We start from the raw sequence: 20018 nt of genomic DNA, 5'->3' as shown, positions 1-20018 counted from the left end.
AGACAAATAATAGTGAGTTACAGATAAAGTGGTAGGAGATTATCAATAGTTGTTGTACTACACTTTGGTATCTTCAAAGTGGCTTCTAATGAAAATAAACAGAGCTATACATGGGTGACCAGTTGAATAATCATTGACTATTCTCAATGGTTGTTGTTGGGAACACATAATGATAAACATACATCTACTTATGAAATAGCATAGGAACAATGCAAACATTACAGAGTTATGGATAGATTAGTAGGAAAATATCAGTGGCTGCTGTAATACATGGTGGTACCTCCAAAGTGGTTTTTCAGGAAGACAGAGATACGCAAGAAAGATCTAACAAGTAGTTACAGCCTGAGGGGTGTGAAAATTAGTGTATTACCTCCTCACCAGTGACTCTCACTGAGGTTTGATGGCTGGAAGGAAGGCTAGGATTGGAAAGAAGGACTAAGAGACTTGCACCTGTGTCTAGCAACAGACTATTTTCTTTCTCCTCTATAGTCATGATTACCCAGGGCTCCTCCATGGAGATGACAGTCTGGCTAGAGGGAGAAGGCAAAGTATGCCCCAGGCCCCCTTATTCCTATTGGACTAACTGGTAGCATGGGTCTGAGCTCTGGGGCCTCCATTTCAGAGGGCAGACCAATCTCCAGCAGTCTCCTTTGCATTCAGGGCATGGTCCAAGGGGTTTCTTAGCACAGTTCCTCTTGAGGTGAGTTGGCTTTTAACAGTGGTAGCAGATGAAAGTAGTTATCGAGTTCTTCTTGGGGACCCAAGAATCAGACTTAGGGTCTGTTTCTCTTAGTGGTGCAGCAAAAGCAGCTGCTTTTTCTTGGTCTCTTTGTTTTCTCTTCTTGGCCTCCACCTCATCACGGCTATAGAATACTGAGGAGGCCATTCTTACTAACATCTCAAGTTAGCCATCTGGAGTGAAAGCCATTTTTTGTAGCTTTTTTCTCCAACCTCCCAGCACATTAGGACCCTGCAACCAGTTAGTGTCCTCTCCCCAACCATCAGCACATGCAGCAGAAATTTCAGTGCAGACCTCTCTGGAGCTCCAGGTGCTCCTCCACCGCAGCCTGTACTGTCAGGGGAAGAATGGCTTCCAGGGGGTCTCCTCAGGTATTGTGCAAGGTCCTCCTGGTTTCCAGCTTCCAAACGGCTCTCGTGACCCTAGGCAACTAGACCTCTGAGTCTTCAGGCATAGTATATACTCTTGTGTTCTCCAAGTCCTTGTTCAACAGCTGCTCCTCCGCTGACTCTGGACCTTTCTGGTTCTCAATGACAGGGGCAAGAGTGACCCATTGTGTGGCATGTATTTCCCGGGATTTCTCCTTGTCGGAATGACTCATGCACATCCACAGGTGGGCCTCTGGAACTGGCACATGGCAGACCAATTGTGTCATTGCTTCTTTGTGTCATGATAGTTCTCAACTGCACAGTGGTGGCTGGCCTGTGGGCTGGTGCGCACCACTGCGCATGGCTGTGCAGGTTCCCGGGCACTGGGGGCCCACCTCCCAGGCATCTGCATGGCTAGGGGCTGGCCAAAGGCTGGTGCACCCACTGCATGGCTTCACAGATGCCAGTGGCCTGCCTCCCAAGTGACTGCATGGCTAGGTGCTGGCCCAAAGGCTGGCACACCCCGCCGCGTGGCTTACTGGGTGCCAGGGGCCATCTCCTGGGAACCTGCTCAGCTAGGGTCCAGCCCAAAGGCCGGCGCTCCCTGTCGCCTTAGAATATACATTTAATAGTATATTTCCAGCTTCATAAAACTACAAAGGTTCGGTACATCAATGAAAGCAATTAAAAATTGAGAAGACAGATCATATATTAGGAAGAAATATTTGCAAACCATGTATCTAATGAAAGGTTAATATTCAAAATACATGGGGGACTCAGACAACTCAGTAGCATTAGAAATGAATAACCTAACTTAAAAATGGGCAAAAGACATAAATAGTCCTTTCTTCAAAGAACACATTGAAACTGACAGGGGTATAGGAAAAGATACCCAACAGAACTCATCAAGGAAATGTAAACAAACCCATAATGAAACATATCCCACCCATTAGGATGATTCTTGTCAAAAAGCAAAGAAATAACAAGTATTGGTGGATATGCAGAGAAAAGGAAATTCTTTTACACTGTTGGTGGGACAGTAGAGTAGTACAGCTGGTGAGGAATACAATGTGCAGGTTTATAGAGAAACTAAAAATAAAACTATCATATAATACAGCAATCCTTCTGTACATGATCCCATAAAAATATGTGGTTTTCATCATTTTCACAATTTAACATCGCTGAAATCCAGAATGTATAATCGCTGCCTGTCAGGGTCTCTCCAGTGATGGCATAATGCATGTGCACCAGAGTGCAGAGCAAATGTCAGACTTGGAGAAAGACTTATTACCAATTTTCTTAAATGCCTAAGAAAAAAGTCTGTTAAAAGTGGGACCAAGTATTTGAAAAAGTTTTAGACATATTTTACCAAATTTATTTCACTTATGCTTGCTGCATTATATCTGTGCAAGAATGATATATCACAATTTTAAAAAGTGAAAAAATATGTTTAACAAGCTCTTTAAATGAAAATATAGAGTAAAACATCTAAATGATTGAAAAAAGCAATGCAGCTTAACTTAATGGCAGTGTTTCCATGGGGCACATGAAAAATTGTGTTTAATAACTGATGATCTTATATTCAAGGGTATAACAGAATCTTATTTAATTATTCAAAAATCAATTGTGCTGATGTGGTTTTGAAAAAACATTCAAAATAAAAGTACAAAGCAAATTGTGAAATAAATACATCAGATTGTGTAGTCAGTGCTTGATATATCTTTTTTAATTTTGATTTTAATTACTACATATTTGCAGTACATAAGGACTAAATTCATCATGAGGAATTGGTCAGGTACATAACTCATATTAATTGGTTTCTTTTTTCCCTTTACCTTCCTCCCCCTCTCCTCCTTAAATCTCTTAGTCCCCTTTCCTTTGGCAAAAGATCTGTCTCTCTATTCCCTATTGTCTGTCTTTTATTTTGCTTTTTAATTTATTTACATTTCTGGATTTTTTTTCATTTAAGAGAACTCATGTGATATTTAAGCTTGTGCCATATATTTCCATAAAAAGCACATCCATTTTTATAATCAAACTAACAAATGTATTTCCTTAAGACAGAAACTAGATATAGAAATTCCTTCAAGTCTTCATGACCAAAAGAATTATTCTCAAGGGTATAAAGGAACTGGTAACATGCTCCTCAATCTTCCAATTATAAGTTTTGAACTGGGTTTGAAGAAGGGTACATGTAGAAAGACTAGAGATGAGAGGATGCAAGGCAGTACTAAACTGGCCAGGAGAGCTGAATAGGGATTTCCAGGAACTTTGGAGGGGAAAAGGCATATACATAATTAAAATGCTGTTTTAAATAGCATTATTCCTTAAATAAAAATAAAACTTGGACTCTGAAATGTCAATATGCATGTCCATTTTCACTTATGAATATCTCCTCCCTTTTAATTATTAGAGTAAAATACTTTATTTTGGATTAAAATGGGCTTATTGCCTGGCAAGCCTAGACTTAAAAAAAAAAGAGAAGATGCACTTTATAAGCCTGTAGTTCACTAATGAGCTATGACACAGCATCTAATTTACAAGTGAGTTACTCTATAAAGGGGAGAAAAAAAATCTCTGTTCATGGCTAAATGGCTAAGAGCTCTTCTTGTTCAACAACAAAATGACTCCTAGGGCATCTTCTCCAATCACTTCTGGTGAAGAAGAACTACAAGCAAATGTCTCATGGTCTTCTCATTTTAATGTAAGCTGTGTTGTTAACATAAAACTGTATAACACATATTTACCTTAAATAAGTATATCATTAAATTATTGCTACTGTTTGATCAATCTTACATCCTTTTTCTTTTATTTTTTTTATTTTAAAGAGCAGTACATGAGAAACAAACAAAAAATAGAACAGTAGCAGCATACCAATATCACGAACATAAACAAATCAAAGCAAGAACATTCAAAATGATACAGGGTCTCCAATCTTACATTTTTACGTCTCATGGACTGAGCAACTTCGTTGAAGATAACAGCATGCAATATAGCAACCACTCTGAATTTCTATCATTCTGTCTTGAGGTTATGTATCATTTTTGATGTTTTTGTGTTGGGTTTTTTTTTCCCCTTTGGTGCCAATTTTAAATAGTTTTATTGAAGACATTGCATTTCCACTTATAGTAGAGTGCTTATAAAGTACAATGTTATCTTTTTCCTGTGCACATGTTCCATTATTCAAGTATTGAGAATGCCCAATACTTTACTATAGCAGTTTAATAACTGCCACAGAATTTACTACAAATTTAAGTCCTTCAATATTATTGTTGTGGAAGAATGCTAAATCTCTGTTGAGAGTTGGCTTAATCAACCTCTTCAGTGGTTGGCCCTGAGGAAGCACCACCAGAGGAAGGAGCTCCTCCACCAGGGAAGCCCCCAGGCATTCCTCCAGACATGCCTCTGGCACTCTGGCACAGCTTGGTGATGATGAGACTGCAGACTCTCTCCAACTCCTTCTGTTGATGTTCAAATTCTTCCTTCTCTGCAGTCTGATTCTTATCCAGCTAGTTGATGATTTCATTACACTTGCCAAGAATCTTCTGTTTATCTTCATCATTAATCCTGCCCTGAGGTTTCTCATCTCCAAAAGTTGCTTTCATATTGAAAGCATAGGACTCCAGTGAATTATTGGAGACACTTTGTTTCTTTGCTTCTCATCTTCAGCTTTGTACTTCTCTGCTTCCTGGACCATAAGCTCTCTGTTCTCCTTGCTCAAATGACCCTTATCATTAGTGATGGTAATCTTGTTCTCTTTCCCTGTACTTTTGTCAACTGCAGAGATCTGGATCTTGGGGATACAGAGACATTGAGAAAACCATTGGCATCAATATCAAAAGTGACTTCAATCTGAGGAACATCAAGGGGTGCAGGAGGTATGCCTGTGAGTTCAAACTTGCAAAGCAGGTTGTTATCCTTTTTTTTTTTTTTTTTGGTTTTTCTCCCGCACCGGGAACCGAACTCATGACCTTGCTCTTGCCAGGCAGGCGCCTTTGCCGCTGAGCTAAATCCCCAGCCCCCTGTTATCCTTGATAATGGCATGCTCACCTTCATGTACCTGAATGAGCACACCTGGCTGGTTGTCAGAGTAGGTAGTGACGGTCTGTGTCTGCTTGGTAGGAATGGTAGTATTATGCTTGATGAGGACTGTCATGACTCCACCAGCAGTTTCAATACCAAGAGAAAGAGGAGTGACATCCGAAAGCAGCAAATCTTGAACACTTGCAGACTTGTCTCCAGATAGAATGGCTGCCTGAACAGCTGCACCATAAGCAACAGCTTCATCAGGGTGGATGCTCTTATTTAATTCTTTCCCATTGAAGAAGTCTTGTAGAAGCTTCTGGATCTTGGGGTGCAGGTAGAACCACCCACCAGGACAATGTCATGGATCTGTGACTTGTCCAGCTTAGCATCTCAAAGAACCTTCTCCACAGGGTCCAGAGTGCCACAGACCAGGTCAACATTCAACTCTTCGAATTGAGCATGAGTAATGGAGGTATAGAAGTTGATTCATTCATAGCGGGAATCAATCTCAATACTGGCTTGGGTGCCAGAAGAGAGGATTCTCTTGGCTCGTTCACATGCAATATGAAGACGGCGGACAGCTCTCTTGCTCTCACTGATGTCCTTTTTATTCTTGTGCTTGAATTCAACAATAAAATGATTGACCATTCAGTTGTCAAAATCTTCTCCACCTAAGTGGGTGTCTCCAGCAGTAGATTTCACTTCGAAGATTCCGTCTTCTTTTTTTTTTCCCCAGTACTGGGAATTGAATTCATGACCTTGCACTTGCCAGGCAGACACTGTGCTGCTGAGCTAAATCCCCAATCCCAATTCCATCTTCAATAGTGAAGATTGACACATCAAAAGTGCCACCTCCTAAATCAAAAATCAGCAAATTTCTCTCAGCTCCGACCTTTTTGTCTAAGCCATAAGCAATAGCAGCAGCTGTTGGCTCATTGGTAACTCTGAGAACATTAAGACCAGCAATGGTTGCAGCATCCTTGGTTGCCTGACGCTGGCAGTCATTAAAGTAAGCTGGCACAGTCACCACAGCATTGCTAACAGTCCTTCCAGGATAAGCTTCTGCAATTTCCTTCATCTTTGTCAGTACCATAGAAGACACCTCTTCCGGGTAGAAGTTCTTTTTCTCTCCTTTGTAGTCTACTTTAACATTGGGCCTACCTGCATCGTTCACCCCCATGAAGAGCCAATGCTTTATATCAGACTGGACAACAGCATCATCAAATCTACATCCAATCAGATGCTTGCCATCAAAAATTGTGTTGGTGGGGTTCATTACCGCTTGATTTTTTGCAGCATCTCTGATCAGTCCTTCAGTGTCAGTGAAAGTGATGTAAATTGGAGTGGTTCAATTTCCCTGATCATTGGCGATTCTCTCCACTTTTCCATGCTGGAAGATACCCACACAGGAGTAGTTGATGCCAAGACCAATGCCAACTGCCGGTCCCTGCGACATGATTGCTTGCACGTAGGCCCGGCTGTGCTGGCAGAGAAACCACACAAAAAGCCACTAAGCCACCAGCGCATTCAATGAGACCTTTTGTGTTGTTCTGATTTTGTCTTCATTGTTGTTTTGTCAGTTTTTTTTTTAATTTTTAAAATGATAAAAGGAAGGCTTGCTTGTGTTTCTTCACAAGGGTCCAGGCTTCAGCTTCACCTTGGACATCATCTTCAGGCTTCCAGTGCAGACCCTTTGGCCTCCTGACACTTTGGTGAGCTCCAGGCTGTCTACCTTTGACTAGAGCCTTTGTATCTCCAGCACACAAACAGCCCTTTTGTACTTTCCACACCAAACTCTGTGGAGGGCCATTGTAAGCCCACCTTGTATATCTTTATATGTTTATGTATATTACAAAAACCTATTTCTCTAGTGAGCACTGACTGATGCAGCAATATGAAAACTTACAATGGTTAATGATAAAATAACATGAGCAACAAAAACTGATAATATTGAGTTATAATCTAAAAATAATGTACATATTCACTAATTCATAGTATACTGGTATAAATTTTTTCTTGACCAATTTTGCGTCCTTATCTGGTAATCAGAACAACTAATTTGAAGGCAACAGTATTCAAGATAACAACCATTGTTGAATTTCTACCGTTTTGTTTAATGAAGCTCTGTATCCTTTCTAATGTTATTACTTGTTATAGTCTTTAATTGTTTGATCAATCTTGCATTCTTACATCTGGTAATCTGAGCAACCTCATTGAGGATAACAATATGTAATATAACAACCATTCTTGATTCCTATTAGCTTGTTTTGAAATCCTGTATTGTTTTTATTGTTTTTGTGTTGTTTTGTTTTTTTCATCGTTGTTATCTTGTTATTTTTTCTCTGTAAAATAAAATTAATAATAAAAAGAGAAAAAAATTATTGCTGCTGACTTATTCAAGATGTATTAATTTTATGAATAAAATTTGATGCTTCTTACAGATTTTTAATGCATTCTGTTTTTAAATATTTAATCAAGTGAGATTTCTGGGATTCCTCGTAGAAGGAACATAGTGATCTAGGGAATACACTGCTTGATCATTTAAAGACATGTCATCATAGCATTCCTAATAAAGATAGTAGCACTTCATCCTTAACTTCTCAAACAGAGAATTAATATTTAGCTAAAGAATATGATATATTTGTTTTCCAAAATTTTACCATATATCTAATGGCAGAGCTTCAAAATTCTCAGTGACGGTAGTTTTATCAGGGTAGCTACGGTCAGTCTGTTGTATTGCATTTGCATTACAAATGTTTGTAATAGAAAAGCAAATCATTCTTGTTGAGATTCAATTTAGCAATTTATTTATCCAAGGCAATCAATAAGTTTTCAAGTGAAATGGAGCTGAACTTAGTGAAGTTTCATTGACCTCTGTAAGTGCTCCAAAAGAAGAAGCAGGAGAAATAAAATGTGTCAACAGATGTTATTAAACTTTCAGGGTCAAATATCACTTTGAGATTACATTAACAGTTAAGCTTTCCATCCTCGAGTACATTTTACTAAACATGTATTTCACAGAAGAAAATAAAAAGCTAATACTCATCAAGCTAATTCCTCCCTTCACTTTCTACTTTCATGAAAAATTAGCCACTTCCTTTGTGAAGAAAAGAAAGGAATTAAATCCAAGTGTAATAAAAATTTAATTCTTCTCAAAAGGTCAAATTTTACATAAAGGTTGCTATGCTTGAATAAAAGCTTAAAATTGTACAATTTAACATAGGCACCTGTGTGGCATTATTTCACAATATATTCAACTTGTTTCTTGACATGGCACATTAACAAAATTCAGTACGATGTAGAAACTTTTGAGTTGAAAAATGTATCACACTAGTATCTTCATCCACAAGGCAATGAAATCATCTTTTACCTGGATTTAATTTCCAAAAAATAAAAAGACATAGGATCGAATTGAACGCTAGCTACAAAATAATGTGTTTTTTAGTGTCTTCAGATTTATACCTGCAGTGAAACTGAGATTACACTCACATACACACATGCACACTGACAGTATTGAAATATATACTTGTTTAACAATCTCTTTATATACAATGATATTTTAACCTTAAAAAGCTAGTAATTTTTTTAGAATTTATAAAAAAGAATCTTCTTGATTAAGATATTACTCCTTTATTTGTCTAAGAACTTATACCAATTCAGTCAGATCATTCATAAGTTTGATCTGAGAATAGTTCTGAATGGACTTTATTTTTTTCCTTTAAAAACTTATTAATAGAAGAGACCCTGTGGCAGTAACTTAATAAATATTTTTCTGGGAAGCCAGAAATATTATATCTCAAAAATAAAAAAGTTTCACATGTTGCTCCCATTTCATCACAAAATTCTTAAACGTGGGCAACTGAAGTCTTGTTTCTGTTAAGGTACATCCTTCTTGAACATTTAAGGACTAAGGGCAGTAAGTGTACTTGGTAGTTCAGGCCAGACTAGAAAAAACAAGCCCTCAGACTGTGGAGTGTTTTCCTTTATAAAGTACAAACACCACATGTGTTCTCAACCTATTAGATTATTACCTATCAGACCACCCTATTTTTTTCAGTTTAAAATTTTCTTTAAAAAAGTAACATTTGTACCACTACAGAGTTGTCTATATACTTCAGTTAGTTATCTATTGCTGGGTAAAGATTATCCCCCAAATTAGCATCTTAACACCATAAACATTATTATCTTACAGTTTCAGTTGCTCTGGAACTTGGGAATCATTTGGCAGGGTGGTTCTGGCTCAGGGCCTCGTGAGGATGCAGGCAAGACATGAGACAGGGCTGCTGGTTTCTACAGACTGGCTGGAGATGGAGGTTTCTCCTGCAAGGTCATTCAGTCCCATTGCTATGAGCAGGAAGCCTCAGCCTCTGGAGGGTGTGGCCAGCAGCCTCAGGCTCATCCCATGAACGCTCCATAGGTGCCACCGGACACAGCAGGTGCTTTATTCAAAAGTCAGTGAAGTGAAAGTGTAAGAAGAAAGTTTCAGCGTCTGTGTGACCTAGACTCCCAAGCTGCACACTAGCACTTCTACATTACTTATTAGAAATGCGTCACTAATTCCATAGAATTAAGATCCACTTCTTGATACAAAGACTATAGTGACTTTACAGACATAGACTTCAGCATTTTCTAAAGAACCAAAGACTGTGAGGATGACATAATAAGCTATACCTGAAAACCCCAGTAAACTGGGTTTTAATCAGTGAAATATATAAAATATTTTATCCTGCCATCTGCTAAAGACAAGTTAATGAGTTTAATACTTCCAAGGTCATCTTAACATTTTTATAAGAATATCTGGAAGAATTTTAGAGTGAATAGGATCATTTGATTCAGACTTTGCTATAGTTTTTTCTTTTCTTTTTTTTTCCCCCCTTCTGTTCCATGGTCCTACCTATCCACCATCACCCCATATCCTGAACTGGAAGGTTGAACCTAGGGCCTTCCCACTAAGCTATATCTACAGCCTTTTTCAAAAAACTTTTTGAGACAAGATCTTCCTAAGTCTTTAAGTTATTCAGGCTAGTTTCTCATTTGCAGTCTTCTTGCCTCAGCCTCCCAGAGTGCTAGGGTTAAAAGTGTAGGCCAGCATGTGCCCTATATTTTTCATTTGAACACACAGCTGAGTTTTTTTCTCTGTGTTATACCCAATGGTACAGGATCAGCCATGCCCAATGTCACAGGACAGAGTTTCATAAAAGAATGTCTACCATCAAGTGCACACTCTTGCCTCCAAGGCTAACCATGTCTTCTCACAAAACTTTCAGAATCAAACAATTCCTGGCCAAGAAGCAAAATCAGAATTGTCCCATTCCTCAGTGGATTCAGATGAAGACTGGTAATAAAATCAGGTACAACTCCAAGAGGAGACACTGGAGGAGGACCAAGCTGGGACTGTAAGGAGTTGCACTTGAGCTGCAACACATTTACCCTCTGAAAGGTCATAAGATGATACCCTCCTTATCATGGTCAAGATAATATCACTGTAACAAGCTTAAAAAATACCATTGGTCAGACAGTGGAATATACTTAATCAGGAATCTTAACTTTTTCTGTGATCAGTACTAATAGATCAACAATAAATATTTGAAACCTTTTTTAAAAAAAAGAATGTCTAGACTCTCTGCTCATAAAGAATTCAAATCAAAGACATGGAAGTATTTTTTCCTACATTTGGGCCTTTAAACTTTTTAGAACCATATAAGTAGCCAAAAAATATCTGAGGGATGAAAATTGAAAGAACTGGCTCAACAAAATAAATCAGAGGCTTGTCTTCTACCATCAGTTGAAGAATTTAAGAAAATAGACATCAAGGAAATCTCAGAAAACAAGAAAGGATTCCAGGTGCCTTTCAACTTCCATAACCTCTGTGGGCCTGCTTTAAATTTTCTTTTATGTATAATAAATTTAAACTCTCTTGTATGTCTAGTAAATTCTGTCTCCATTTGCTAAAAATTTTACTGTGTATTATATGGCACTGTGAACTCTGCTATTATCTACATATATCTTTTTTCAACTTAAGTTCATAATGAATTATTTTTATTGAAATAACGCTTTCTAAGTGTTATAAAGTGTTCATAACATTGAATTTTCAATGCAAATATTCAAGTACCATGTTAGTGAAAAGAAATATTGGTATAGATAACTGAGAACAGAAGATTTTCAAAATAGAAATGGTTTCTGCTTCATTTTGATATACAGAAAGATAATTTTTGCAGATTTGCCTTGCCAACAGTGTTCAGTTTCAGAATTGGTTTGCATGCCCCACTATATGCAATTTGATGTAAAGAAGGCATTACAAAGAACCCCAGATTTAATGGTTGTCATAGATATTTCATGCATGATTAAGGACCTACATCAATCCCATTTTATTATTAATAGTTTTGTTGGTTAATGAAAGAAACAAGTGTGTTTAGTCTCAGATCATTAACTTGATGACCTGTCTTTCGTTCATCTACTAGATGGGGGTAGATAAAGCACATGACCATACACATTTAGTACCCCTAAAACATCAAGAAATTTTTACCTTGAACTTAACATTAGTTATAAGTTTGCTTCTCACAAAATGAATTCTTAGGTACCATGAAATGCATTTCATTGCAATGGAAGGAGAGATGTAATGGATAAACTAAAACCTAACAAGGACCTCCTTTTTTTCTGGCAGCTCTTAGGGCTCTGGCCCTTTGATCACCTGCAGGTCTCTCCACTTACTCTGAGGTAGCTCCAGAGTATGCTCTGCCATGCAGCTTCTGCCTGTGGCCCCAGTGGGGTCCCAGTGGGGCCTGCACCAATACTGATACTCATGTTGAGTGACTAGGGGTCACTCAACTGAAACCTAGGGGTTTTAGCTACCACTTCTCACCAAAAACCAAGAAAAAGTACTTGTTGGCCTGACACCACTTAAGAAAACAGAGGCTCTCGTTGGAGAGATGGGGATGACTTTCTCCAGCACTTATGTGCCAACTTCTCTTTGCTGCCTGTGTTAGTTACTTTTTTTTATTGCTGACACAAAATACCTCACACCCAAAATTACAGGAGGAAAGGTTTATTTAGCTCACAATTTGTAGAGGTTTCAGTCTATAATCCACTGACTTCAAGACAGATAGGCTTATAGCAGAGGGGCAATCAGTGATGAAAGACAACAAAAGCAATAAGAGAGAGAAGGGACAAGCCGCTTTCTGTTCCTTATGTTGTATAGAGGCTACCTACCCTAGGGTTGTTATAGCAGTTACAACCTTGACCCCAGACTGGACCATGAATCAATCACAAATTCTAGATTCAGCTGCCTCTGAGAAGCCTACTTCCCATGACTGACTGAGGCTTTTGAAGGACGTCTAGACACAAACCATAACATTGTCTCAGAAGAGCCAGTATCCTGTCAGTGTTAACCAAATAATTATCACATTGCTAACCATACTTACTGGGGAAACTGCAGGTGCACATCTTGGCAGAGTATCAGAAGCCACATGCTTTCCCATCACAACTCAGGTCCATGTGTGGTTACCAAATCTTTTTATAGTAAAATATTTAAATGAATATGGATGCCTAGATGCAGGTGAATTAGAACATGTTCCTCTGGGCTGGAGTTACTGGTATACTCTGCAAAAGAATTTTAGATCCTATAATTATACCCTCTCTGTCCGTGGGAAGGCATGGAAGAACAGTGAAAACTCTAGACAGATGCCCTGGCTGATGTCCCCTTGGGTTTCATGGACTACAATTCTGCCTTTAAGCCATTCTTCATGATGACCTCCACTGCAGCACCACATTAGCCTTGGACACCTGCACTCCAGTAGCAAAAGACATTCCAGAATGTGTTTGCACCAAGGAACAAGTACTTCAACATCCATGGAATGAACAAGCACTGGTTAATAAGTCAGGGCAAGGCACCAATGACAATGCAGTATTCAGATAATGCATTTAGGAAAAGATGGAAAACTCTTCTCAGGTGATGGTCTTGTGGAGAAACAGATCAGGAGACTGGAATTCACTGGGCAGCTCAGAACACATACATCTTTTTTTTAACCTCAGGCAATGGCTATCACACAAGAGAGTTTTCTTTGCCAATAGGCAAAAGACAGCTGTATGAGGTTCATGACAAAGTTCCTCTCTTGATCCAAGGGCCTGGGATCAAATCAAATGAGATAAGCATGATACTTCTCCCATCCTACTATTATAGAAATCACTGGATAGAACCTGAAAAAGACACAGATGAATGGAATGTCTTCATTGCCCACATGGAGAGGTGGCAGTAATCAGATATCCTGGTGGAATATCAAGAAGAAAACCACAGTGTAATCAACAAAACCTGGAATATCTCAACGTTGTCCAAACCATAATAGTGAAGAGTCCTATAATATCATCTATGTGTGTATGAGGCTGAGGTCATCACTGTGAAATTTATACTTCTGTGAGTCTGATGACTTGGAAGTGTTTGGAGAAACCTACAAACTGACTGAAAACCCAGATCACATCACTAACATTGTTAAAAGTATAGACGTGGAGCTTTTCAGAAAGATGAACTGTCAGTTAATGATGTTATAGTCCTGTTCTGGACCAACCTGTCCTACTCCAGCATTTCTTGCCCTTCTCATGTTTAGCAGTCACATCAGCATCAACACACAAAGGTTCTCAAAACAATCTCAGTAGCGATGGTGCACAGCCTCCACAGTGTGGTCTCCACATGCCTCTTTCTGATGAAATGATCATAGTAGCAATATGTAGACCTTCAAGAACATGCCTGGAAGAGCTCTGTTTTAAGTCCTGTTGGAAAGAAACCCAATCCACTAACTTCCTTGTGCAATGTGTCAAACTCTGAACTCTGCCCACGAGTCAGGAATGGCTGTCCTCTGTCTATTCCCTCAGATAGTAATGAACATTTCTGAGGTCTTTGCCTCCTTTCTGTCCTGGGGCCACAAGTCTTGATCATTCCCTGTGTGATCAAAGTCTGAATATGTAAATCCATCGAGGTAAATGGCAATATTTTAAGGCCAAAAATAATTTATTGGTATATAGCTCAACTTAAAATCAAAGGACCTACATATGTCAGACTAAGCACCTCACTAGCAAAAATCTGAGCAATGTAGTTGAGGATAGCAGTATGTAATGTAACAACCACTGTTGATTCATATTATTTTGTCTTGAGACTCTGTATCACTTTGAATGTTCTTGCTTTGATTTGTTTATGTTTGTGATACTGGTATACTGCTATTGTACTATTTCTTTGTTTATTTGTTTCTCATTTACTACTCTCTTTAAAATAAAAAAAAAAATTTTAAAAATAGCATCACACAGCTTGAAGAATGACTATCAGAGCTGAGTCATCTGATTGAGAACCAAAAAATATAGTATTTTTTATACAATGGAGTACTTCTCAGCTATAAAGGAAGATAAACTCAAAGCTTTTATAGATAAATGCATGCAACTAGTGAACATATTCATAAGTGAAGTAAATCAGAATCTCATATGTAAACATCATATTGTCTCCCTAGTGTAAGAAACTGAAAGAGTAAATGAGTACTGTTGTTTTTAAACAGAGATATATTTTTTATAAAACCCACCACAGTATGATAAAATAAGGTGGTAAACTCAAAACATGTCAACCAAGCTCTGCTCATTTCTTTGGTAGTCTGAGCTGGTGCCACACTGAAATAAAGCAGTAAGCTCTGTAAAGGCTAACCCCAGGTGCTTCTTGAAAGTAATGGAGTTTTGCTTTCCGGTGGCTGCTAATCCCATGGAGAATCTGTCAGCACTAGCAGTACTAAGGAAACACCTCTTAAGACTTCTTCCTCTAAACAGGCTGAGGTACAGCATGAGAAAGAAATAACGACTAAGGACTGGGAAAGGCTGTGCTTGCTCAGGGCATTCTGTAGGTAGAGCTCTTGGTTTCACAGGTTGGATGGCCATATTTGCATGAATGAAACCCAACAGCTCCCTACAAGGATATTGATCATTGTAGTCATATGCAAGTAAAATGAACACAGAATCCCTCCTAAACCAACATTCTGCTCAGTGATCAGTAAATGTCATTACAGTAACTTCAAAAGTGAAATGGGCCCTAGTCAAGCCACTCACTGCTATTTAAGAGCAAACCTCCATTTTCTAGTAGTTTCCACACACTTAGTCAACGCAGGAAGATTCTACTAACTTGCCTGTTGCCTTTGTCCAAGCCCCTTCCCAAGACTCCTCTCCAAGAACTGCTATCTCACCTACCCTTCAAAGTGAGTACTGAACCTACAAGGACCTGCAGGTAACATATGTGAAGAAATCCAATGAAAACAGGAAGTGAAAAGGATGGTAGAACCGGTAGCTAAGTGGTGAATTTATGCCCTACCTAAGAGCTAATTGATTATACAGTCTCTACCTCAATTTTTGGCAAGAGGAAATATACAGGGTTGGCAGGCCGCCTAATTTTTTTCAAAAGCAGCTGGAACACTAAATTATGTGATGCTGGCCAATTTTTTTATGTGTTGGCAACAGGTGTACTAAAATAGGAGATGAGCAAAATACCCCTGCAAACATCCTGAGGCCGAGATTTTTGCCAACCCATTTCCTGGTTTATCACTTAATGTCCTCTTTCAGTCAGGAAGAGTAGAAATTAAAAATAATAAACTGTTCTAGATGGCATTAATGCTTGAAAGGTTTTCCCATTTAATAAAAGTAGTAATTGAGAAGGACAATTAGACCGTGCAGAAACATAGGAAACTGCTTGAGTTATTTATGTTTGAAATAAATTCTCCATACCACAATCAAGACTGTGCAATTCTGTACATATTTTTATTTCTATAAATCTCAATTTTTCTCTAAAAATAAATAGCAATTTTGCCCTAAACTTGTCATTTTTTACTAGGATGATCCTAAATCAAGACAAATAACTGAGCAAAAAATGAAAGAAATTTTTCAGCAGCAAAGGCAGAAAATGTTCACATATATTTCCAAATCCACTGATTTATCATATAGGACATGAACAACTACTGTGTGTGAAATCAGTGCTATATACAGTGAACACAATGATGAGCAAGACAGGGTTCCTCATGATCTTATGACACTAATGGAAAGCCAAGTCCAACAATCAAAAGGCCAATCAGATGAGGCACAGTGGCAATGTCTTCTTATATAGAGTGTAGTAGGTGGCGATACACTCTCCAGATTTACTTTCACTGAGGGTATGCTTAGCTCTCTCTGGGAGACATATGTCCACACTTCAGCTGTCAGGAATTTCTGGCTCTGCCTCACCTGCTGTGAGCTGCGTGATGCAGCCATATCCATCCAGAGGCCACCTACATTCAGCAAGGAGACAAAGAGAAAGCAAGGTTCATCTATTCTAGCCTAACAGAAAGCTCTAGCAGACAGTACTTATTTCAAGGCATGCTGTTAACTTGGCTGAGGCTTCATCATGTCTACATCACAGTACAAATAATCCTGGTCCTTTGCTTCTACTGTAAATGACCCAGAATAACTAATACATCAATCTCCATCTCATTTTCTGCTTCCAAGGCAGGTGGCTTGCAACCAATTTGATAGCAAAACCATTTAACACTGTAAGAAGGGGCAATCAGGGAAATTGCAACAGAAGTATCATTAAAACTAAGATCTAAACATAGAGGCTAAGCAAGTCATTTTGCAAGATAAAGAACAGAGCACAGATGACAAGACATTCTTTTTAGGTATAGAGCCAAATTTTTATAAAAAAGACAAGGACCAAAAGAAAAGGAGCATGCTCTGCACACGGGAAAGAAGCAGGACCTAAGACACCTTAGAAGTTGGACTGAAAAGCAACTCACAAATTAATTTAAGGTCAAAATTTATCATAAGAAACATGGAGGACTTAAGGAAAGCAATGATCCTCTTGCTTAAAGTTGACCCATTTGAAGAGAGACAATGTTAGAGACAAAGCACCCAAATGTGACATTAAAATTATCTAATGAAATAAAGTAGTTCAGATGGGTAGAAATGAATTAACACAAGCAATACTTAGGTAATATTATCAATAAGGCCATTTGATATGTTAAATAGGAGATGTAAAAGCACAGAAAAAATTCAAGGATGCTAATTTTTTTTCTAGGTTAGGGACCTATGTTGATATTAGCACCTTTCACTGAGATAGGAACCAGGAGAAGAGAAAGACTGAGAAGGATGATTTCAGGTTTGGGTATGCTAAGACTGATACAGAAATCTTCAGTTCAAGAAGGATTCATTGCATTATCAGCATATGATCAACATAGAATAAGAATATTAGCATTTAATTATTCAATAATATCACCATATCAGTTTATGCTCAATGTATAGGTGCTCACTATATCTGGGTGTTTTGGAGAATATTTAGGAAGGGACATTTGAATGAGAAAAGAAGGGATTTGGGCATGGGAATATCACCATTAAAGGGATGGAAGAGAAAAGGTAGCCTGCTTAGAAGAGGGACCAAGAAAGAAAAAAGATGACATTATATAAAGAATTTATTAGCATCATATGATAAGAAAGGAGAGGGCAGAAGCCAGATTATATTAGTGTGGAAACTTTTCAGAAAGTGTAATGTGGGGTAGGGGAGGGAGAATGAGAGAGGAGAGTCAAGTTCTTTGTCCAAGGAAAATTTGAGTTCACTTTTTAGCACTCTATAATCTCCATATTATAAAAAAGTAAGTCACCTGCTGAGAGAGAACTGGACTAATAAATAAAGAGGTTTGACAACATAGCAGATTGTTTTGAAAATAGTTTACGAGGTGAGGGGAAAGAGCTACGAGATGATTAAAGAAACATAGTAGGGTTGCTGTGTAATCGATAAGAAACTCTTTGCCCACACTGATTATTTGCTTTCTTCTACTTTGATAAATAGCAGGAGTTTTTATCTGTCACAGCAAGAAATTTCAGCTTGTTCATATGGACATCTGTTCTTCACCTGTCACCTTGTGATTGTTTGATAAATGAACATAGAACAAGCATAGGGAAAACTTGCTTCACATAATCCAAAAGAAAACAAATCCAAAAATCTAGACTATAATGGTGCTAAGGTATAGAAGTCATAGAATCGTATATGAGGAACTGAAACCATATGTGTTAGCTAGTCCTATTATCCTTCTGTTTCTATTCAAAAGAGATAGTTATCTATATTAGGCCCCTCTTGAAGTGCATTAAGAAGTTGAATGTCAAAAGTCCAAAATATTTTATTAAAGGAAATTTCAAACATAAGACCTCCCATGGTGAGGAATCTCAGAAGACTTCCCTTTTGAAATTGCAAGCTATAATGAGAAAGCACAGTTCTGATAGATAGAATAATTTGAAACTTATTACTCATAGCTTTCACTGACATGATGCTACGTACAAGTACTAGACTCATAAATAAATGACTCATGGGATAACTATTACAGAAAAGCAGAATTTGTAAAATAAACATGTGAGTAAATTGTTACTTATACTTTACAATGAAGGCTTGTATTTTTACAGATTTCTTAACAGGATAATTTTTGACAGGAAACTTTCTTACAGTAGCATTTCCTAATATGTTAAGTAAAAAATATGAACAAATTAGGTACAGAAAAGTCTCTACTGGAGTTTTATCCTCAATCATCTCTCTCTCATCTTCTACCTCTCTTGCACTTTTTCCCATGTGGATCTCTCCCTTTCCACATAAAGGTCGTTCAGTTATCACCTATACTAAAATGAAGAACAGTTCCATTTACTCATAGACAAACAGATTTCTAGGTTGTCTTTTATTTATGTACTAGTTTAAAATTATTTTTTATGCCACTTGAATTTTCTTTCTCTAGATGAATACTGACCTTCAAATTATCAAATTTGATAGTTTTCTTTCTATCCTTGGTTACATGTGAAAAAGTTTGTTGCCTATTCAATAGCTGTTCCCTCCCATGCCCCAAGACTTTTTTAGGAATCAGGGGCCCATTACTTCATGACTGCCTCACACCTGTCCAGGAAATCCCCTTCCCCTTGACAGGGAATATTAGGAGTCAGTGATGCCCCTAGGGCCAGTGGATTGCGTATTAGTTTTCAATAGCCACTGTAGCGTAATGCTGTACACTTCATGCCTTGAAACAACACTTTTCCTTCTCATGCAGCCCCTCCCACTTTGAGTTCATCACTAAATCTATGGTTTAAAGCTCCTTAAAATTCGCCCTCCCTCCCCCAATGCTCATTTCTTTGTCTGTAGTTTTGATTTGTGCTTTTCACTTGGCACCTTACAAAAACCACCACCTCTGCTTTCCTTTCACTCAAACCCCCTCAAACCACCCAATGCCCCCATTATTCATCCCACGGTCCCTCCACAATTAAAATAAGATCACAGATGTTTTTACAACTTGTCAGTTAATAATGAGCATTCAACTCATATTACAGTTGTGAGGCAATGTGTACTTGTTATCTCATTTATCTTAACAACTATCCTGTGAGTTAAATACTATGATTATATTTGTTTAACAGATCAAAGATGTAATTTAGAGAGTCGTTATAACTTCCAAAGATCACACAGCTCATGAGCATTAAAGCTTTGACCCCAATCTCTCGAACTTCCAAATCTATGCTTGTAATCATTCATATTCCTCGCGTCAGTTCCAACTGCCCAGCCAGTGCTACCTATCTGAAAGGAACGCTTCATAATCTCCCTGACTCCTCCACCTCCTTCTCCCCAGCCATGTTAGCCACTTGTGAGTCCTCTAAAGCACCATATGCCCTTGCTTGCGTCTCTGTACACTGCACATACTGTTTCAATCTACCAAGAATGCCTTTGCATGTTGTTTTTCATTTGCTAATTGGTAAGGCAAACTTCTCAAGTATTTTTCTCTTGGAGTCTCCTATGATCTCTCAACAGCTGACTTACAAGCTCCTCTCTTCTGTGCTACCTTTGTATCCACATTCACTTAAAATAGAACAGCTAC

At 38.2% G+C, this 20018-nt stretch overlaps 3 pseudogenes; 2 read left to right on the top strand and 1 right to left on the bottom strand.

Annotated features, from left to right (window-relative positions):
* Window positions 1–4415: 4415 nt before the first annotated feature.
* LOC102016541 lies at window positions 4416–6589 on the bottom strand (annotated as a pseudogene).
* A 3788-nt stretch (window positions 6590–10377) lies between these two features.
* LOC102016215 lies at window positions 10378–10560 on the top strand (annotated as a pseudogene).
* A 224-nt stretch (window positions 10561–10784) lies between these two features.
* LOC102007169 lies at window positions 10785–13782 on the top strand (annotated as a pseudogene).
* Window positions 13783–20018: the final 6236 nt, after the last annotated feature.

This window comes from Chinchilla lanigera, unplaced genomic scaffold, assembly GCF_000276665.1.
Source record: "Chinchilla lanigera isolate Chin_1 unplaced genomic scaffold, ChiLan1.0 scaffold00001, whole genome shotgun sequence".
Lineage (NCBI taxonomy): Eukaryota > Metazoa > Chordata > Mammalia > Rodentia > Chinchillidae > Chinchilla > Chinchilla lanigera.
The sequence above is the reverse complement of the archived record's forward strand: the minus strand, read 5'-3'. Positions and strand labels throughout refer to the sequence as shown.